This window comes from Trichosurus vulpecula, chromosome 8, assembly GCF_011100635.1.
Source record: "Trichosurus vulpecula isolate mTriVul1 chromosome 8, mTriVul1.pri, whole genome shotgun sequence".
Classification (NCBI taxonomy): Eukaryota; Metazoa; Chordata; class Mammalia; order Diprotodontia; family Phalangeridae; genus Trichosurus; species Trichosurus vulpecula.
This window is the reverse complement of record NC_050580.1, coordinates 84972444-84979102: the sequence shown is the minus strand read 5'-3', so window position 1 is coordinate 84979102 and position 6659 is coordinate 84972444.

The window sequence follows — 6659 nt, the reverse complement described above, 5'->3', positions numbered from 1 at the left end:
GTCCTTTATTTGGGGAGGTTGTCTTTTGTTTTAAGATTTTGTTGCAGAAGAAAAATATATTGATGTATTTGTTTTGATACAGTGGGTACTTCCTAACAAATGCTCAAATGAATCTCTTTGCAAAGTGTATTCCCTCCATGACCAAGAAGCCAGATTTATTAACAAAAAAGAGAGAGATGTCTTTTAACTTTATAGTACTAACATTAACCATTGTATTTTACCACAATTTGTTGCTTCTCGTTGACTTAATTTTTGTTGTAGGAGAAATTGCGTGCATTGTTTTACCTCTGCCTTCCTCGCTCAGCATGACTTCTTAAGTCTTCCCATGTTTCTCTGAATTTTTCACATTTGTCGTTCTTTATGGTACAGTATATTAGCTCATTATATTTGTACACCATAATTTGTTCAGCCATTCCCTAATCATTTGGTGTGTATTTTGTTTCCAGCTTTTTGTTATCCTAAATTATTTGGCTATACACATATTTTTTGTACATTTGGGTAATTTCTTGCTTTCATTAACTTCCTGGGAATGTAGTCCTCATAATAGAATCTCAGGGTCAAAGTGTATGAACATTTTAGTAACTTCTCTTCCATAATTCCACGTTTGCTTTCCAGACAAACAAGCAAATTCATAGCTCCACCAGCAGTGATTTAACCTGCTGAGATAGCAATTATTTGAGGATCCATTGATTAGGTATTGCTGTCAATAACCAAATCAACAATTCAGAAATAGTTACCTGCAGATTTTTATTGCATGCGGACTACAGGTTCATCTATATTGAAGAGAGAGATTGCACAAACATGAGAGCCTAGAGCATCAGCTTCAGCAGCCTGATAGAATGTGACTATGTAAGCAACATGGACAGCTAGGTGGCACAATGAATTAGGGTGCCAGGCCTCGAGTCAAGAAGACACAACTTCCTGAGTTCAAAACCGGCCTCAGATACTAACTGGGTGACTCTGGGCAAATTACTTAACCCAATTTGTCTGCGTTTTCCTTATCTATAAAATGAGCTAAAGATGAAAATGGCAAGCCACTCCAGTATTTTGCCAAGAAAATCCCAAATGGGGTCATGAAGAGTGGACACTACTGGAAAAACAACTGAACAACAAAAAGCCCTATAGAGAAATGGAACTTTACAGAAAGCAAGAGGGAAAGATAAGGGTATACATGTTTGGAAACAAGTAACAGAGGGCATGGTAAGGATACCTGCTGGCTGGTCAGCACAGGAGCTGCGGCTTCTTTTCCAGTCTTGGTTGTGCAGGTGTTATGACCGTCTGAGTTTCCAGAAGCAATGTCGAGCCACTGGAAATAGAGACTGGGGCGATGTCCTCTTCTCATCATAGTGGTGGCAAGAAACCTGAGCCAGAAATTCTCTGGCCATACTCCCTATCTACCCAAAACTATTCTGCCATTGTATTTCCCCATCACCTAGAACTTTTGCTAGCTTGTTGAGTAATACTTCAGAAGGTTTTTGCCTTTTCCTGTTTATTAGTGATTTTGCACGTTGTTCAGGTGATTGATAGTTTGTGCTTCTTTTGAAAACAGAGAATGGCTTATATACATTTGTGACAATTTGTGATATCTATAGATTTTTACTGTCAGACTTTAATATAAAGGGTTACTCTCACCCCCATCCACCAGTCTATCTCTTCTTTTTTTTTTTTTTTTTTGAAGAGGGAAGGCAGGGCAATTGGGGTTAAGTGACTTGCCCGAGGTCACAAAGCTAGTAAGTATTGCAAGTGTCTGAGGCTGGATTTGAACTCAGGTCCTCCTGACTCCAGAGCCAGCACTGTACTCACTGCACCACCTAGCTGCCCCCCCTCTATCTCTTCTGATTCTGGTTGCATGGCTTTTACCTAATATATTTTCAGTTTTCTCTTCAGGCTCTCATTTGGTTATGAATTTTTCCTCATTCCATAGTTATGAGAGAGTGAACCTTCCATTAGCCTCTAATTTTTCTATGGTTTGATACTTTATGTTTAGATTCCTTATATTACGCTTGTCTACACACTCGGTGCTCCAGGCAAACTACTACTCTCAGTTTTACAGGCACATATTAACATGCTCCCTTCAGCCTCTTTGCCTTTGTTTAGAGTTGGCATACATTTAGTAAGTCAACAAGCATTTAAGGGCCTGCTACATTCCAGGCCATGTGCTAAGGGCTGGATCTACAAAGAAAGGCCAAAAAAGATCCCTGCTTTTGAGCTCAGAGTCTAGTAGAGACAAGGTGCCATCAACCATGTATAAACAAGTTATATACAGGATAAATTGGAACTCATCTCACAAGGAAGGCACTAGCATTAAGGGGGATCAGAAATGATTTTTTTGTAGAAGGTGGGATTTTAGCTACAACTTGAAAGAAACCGGGAAGGCCAGGAGGCAGAGATGGAGAGAGAAAATTCCCAGGATGGGGCAGCACAGCCAGTGAAAATACCTGGAACTGAGAGATAGAATGTCTTTGGGGGGAACAAAAAGGAGGCCAGTGTAACTGGATCTCCGAGTTTATTGTCAGGAGAAGGAGTATAAGATAGAAGAATACTGAAAGGTTCTGGGTGAGGGAGAAGAACATTATGAAAGGCCTTTAACAACAAAAGATTTTGAATTTTATCCTGGAGGTGATAGGGATTGAAAAGTTTGGGGGGAGGGGGCAACATGGTTGGATCTTTGCTTTAGGAAGACCACTTTGATACCTGAGTGGAGGATGGACTAGGGAGAGAAGAGACAGAGAGAATAATCAGAAGGCTGTTGCAATTGCCCAGATGTGGGATGATGAGAGCCTTCTCTGGGATAATGACAGTGTCAGAGAAGAGAGGTTATAAAGGTAGGATTACCAGGACTTGGCAACTGATTGAATGTGGAGTGGGGAGGAGTAAGAGTGAGGAGTCTGTGATGCACAGGTTGCCAGGTAGGTTACTTGCAAAAATAATAGAAATAATTAGGAAGAGGAGAGGGCTTAGGAGTAAAGATAATGAGTTCTGTTTTGGGTAGATTGAGTTTGAGATGTCAGTAGCCCATCCAATTGGAGATATCTGTCCTACTTAGTAGGCAGTTGGAGAAGTGAGAGTTAGAAGAGGGGTTAGATCTGGCTAAATAAATCAGAGTCATTGGTATTAGAGATGAAAATTGAAGCCACAAGACCTGATGAGATCACCAAGCAAAATACCATAGAAGAAGAAGAGGGCCTAGCACAGAGCCCTGAACGAATATAAGCCTAATTAAACTCTAATCTCTGCACCCCTGGGAGCTGTTGTGCCACTGCAAGATTACCCGCCTAAATCAGTTCTGATGCAGCCATTGCCTTACTGGGAACTTTGAAGAGCTCTTCAGTGCCTTTGATCTGGCCAAACTGCATCGTTTCCTGTCTACCAAAACACACCAGGTCTTTCCCTCCCCCTGCATTTTCGCTTAGGCTTTCCTCTGCCTCAATTGTCCAGCTATCGAAATCCTACTCGTCCTTCAGATCTACTTCCGGTCCCACCTGCTACATTAAACCCAGCATGACTCTTGAACTGGGATGTGCCTTCTCCCCCCGAAAGTCTGTAGCAGTTGGTTTCTACCTTTCTTGTGGTATTACTATGCCTTGTATTTTGGTCTAATAAGCCCCATGAGCACAAAGGCTGCCCTGTTCATGTTTGTATCTCTCTCCGTGCCTCGAGTACAGTAGGCATCAGGTAAGTATTTGTTGAGGTAGATGGACAGCCATTCACAAGTTAGAGATAATCTAAATAAGTGAGAGTTGGTTGTATTTGGAGAAACCCCACACACAAGCCTTTGACATAACAAGAAGCTTACAAACCTAATAGTGTGCTCATTCCTTTCCATTTATTATTTCTGTCCATTGTGTTGCTATATAAACAACTTCTTTCACTTTGGGACTATCACTATTAGAATAATTCAGGGTTTTCCTTACATGCTGAAAGCATGAGATGTTTCATAAATGAAGAACTACATAATTAGCAATCATGAAAATTGGTATTGATTGGTTATGGGCCCAAATTTTGTGCTCAGTTGAATTAGAAAATCTGAATCTAAAGAAAACAAAGCTGAAAACAATGCTTCCCCGTTTCTCTGTAGCCCCAGCACTTAGCACAGGGCCTGGAACATAGTAGGCACTTAAATGCTTGTTGACTTGACTTACTAGATGTATGCTAATTCCCCCCATTAAAAATAATCTTCCCTTGCTCCAGGGCTCATGATCCTCCAAATTTATTCAATACACACTTTTTTTTTCCCCTGAGGATAACACTCTAATCAGAATTTTAGGTCACAGACACAAACCCTGCCTGCCCATAGTTCTGCATTGGTATTATGGTAAGAATGTGCATCTTGGCAAAATCAGTGTACTGGACATGTGGAAATTGCCCATGGAAAGCATTTAAAATTAAGTGATGTCCTCAAGATTTTTTTTTTTGCTACACTACTTTATGGATTAATTATGAGAACGAATGTTTATTTGGGAAAAAAATTATGAAATGAACCAAAAGAGGCCGAAGTGAGAGTAGTTATTATCAATAATCACTGGAAAATATCCTAGAATTCTAGTGCCAGAAATGACATTAGAATTCATGTAGCGCAATCCTCTCGTTCTGCAAACAAGGAAGTGGGATGAGAGAGAGAGAATGTGACTTAGCCAAGAATATAAGAGGACTGGAATCTAGGTCTTCTAACTCCTGATCCTGTCCTGGCTCTAAAGGTAGAAGAGGTGATTATCCTCTCTTCCTAAATGAGTTCAAACTTATGAATAAGTAGAGTGGATAGTCCATGGGAATTTTCAAGTGTAAATGAAAAAGAAAGCTGTTATTTACTTGGAGTTGTTTAGTTAGGTCCTTGGGGTTTTCTTAGAGGTACTGGAGTGGTTTGCCATTTCCTTCTCCAGCTTATTTAGAGGAAACTGGGTTGTGACCTGGCCGGGGTCACCCAGCTAGTCTGAGGCCAGATTTGAACTCAGGAAGATGGGTATTCCTGTATCCAAGCCCAGCACTCTTATCTATCCACTGTGTCACCTAGCTGCCCTCACTTGAAGTACAACTGGGGATTTTTTGAGTGTCCTGTCCTATTAACTTTAACAAAGTAGTTGAACTGGTCCGTATTCTAACTGTACACTCGGACTTAAATAGTTTGTAAGATCAAGCCAGTAGGTTGACTAGTCATAGGATCATAGAGTTACAGCCGAAGGAATCTTAGAGACGATTTTACAAGTGAGGAAAGTGAGACATAAATTGGGTAGGAGACTTGTAAAGTCACATCTAATATGTGTAAGACATGATCCAAACCCAAGTCCTCAACTCAAGTCCAGTGCCCTATCCTCTGAAGCCTTCTGATTTCACAAATGAAGAAACTCAAGGCCTTGGGATGTTGTGACTTGCCTAAAATCACACTGATGGTGTCATATACAAAAGGTAATTCTATAGGTGAGAATGATGGGAGGATGGTGTAAAGGAAAGGATGTGACTGTGAGCAAAGAGACCCTTAGTCTAAGCCTGGTTCAGCTGCATGACCCTAAGCAAGCCACTTTATTTGTCTAGATTCTAGACCTCAGTTTCCTCATCTACAAAATATCATGGTCAAGGTTAGAAAGACTGTAAGGAGACAGATAACTAACATATTCACCATTGATAGAACTGTGAGCTGGCCCCAACATTCTGGAAAACAATTTGGAGCTATGTGAGAAAAGGTACAAAACTATTTATAAATGCTGCAATCCAAGGACTCTGTTATTGGGTTTAATGTTCCACAGAGGTCATTGCCTAAAAATTTAAAAAGATTAAAAAGCCCCTTATTTACCAAAATATTCACAGTATCACTCTGTAATAAGAAAAATCTAGAAATAGATTGGAGAATAAATAGCTGGGCAAATTGTATCACGTGAATTTAATGGAATGTTATTGTACTATAAGAAATGAGACTTGTTTTTATGACCTTGGACAAGTCACTTAAGACCTCTCTGGGTCTCATTTTTCTCATCTGTAAAATAAATGAGAGGGTTGAACCAGACAACTGCGAAAGTCCCTTCCAAATCTGTCTTTACAGTCCTGTACTGCATAGTGAAGAAAGCAGAACCAAAAGAATGATGTACACAGGGACTACATAAAATAAATGAAAGCCCCACTAGAAGAAAACAGAATTCAGGTGAAATACGATAATCACTGTTAGTTCCAGATGACTGAAACTAGAACACATTCATGTTTTCTGTTAAATGATAAAACTCACATGTAAGAATTGAAAGTTACGTGTGCTATCAGTCACAGTTGCTTAGTGTTTTATCTTTATTTTGGGGGTGGGCAAGGCGCTATGCAAAGACTTTATGGGAAGTGATAGGGCAAAATGTATCAGTATTTTTTTTAAACTGAAGGAATTTGGACTCTGTAACTAAAAATATCAAAGCCCCTTCTAGCGGTATCATGGGTACATTAAAAAGAGCACTGTTTTGGAGTCCCAGCTTTGCAACTGGCCTCAGGCAAGAACTTTTTTTTTAAAGCACTTTGGGCCTCGGTTTCCTTGCTTGTCAAATGAGATTTAGGCTAAGAACCTATCTCACTCTAACTCCAAGGCTAACATATTTTATTTCATATATTCTGATGTCGCAGTGCAGCTTCATACATTCTAAATATGGTACATCCAACAGTATATTTTTCTTCATGGCAAGTTCTGTGTC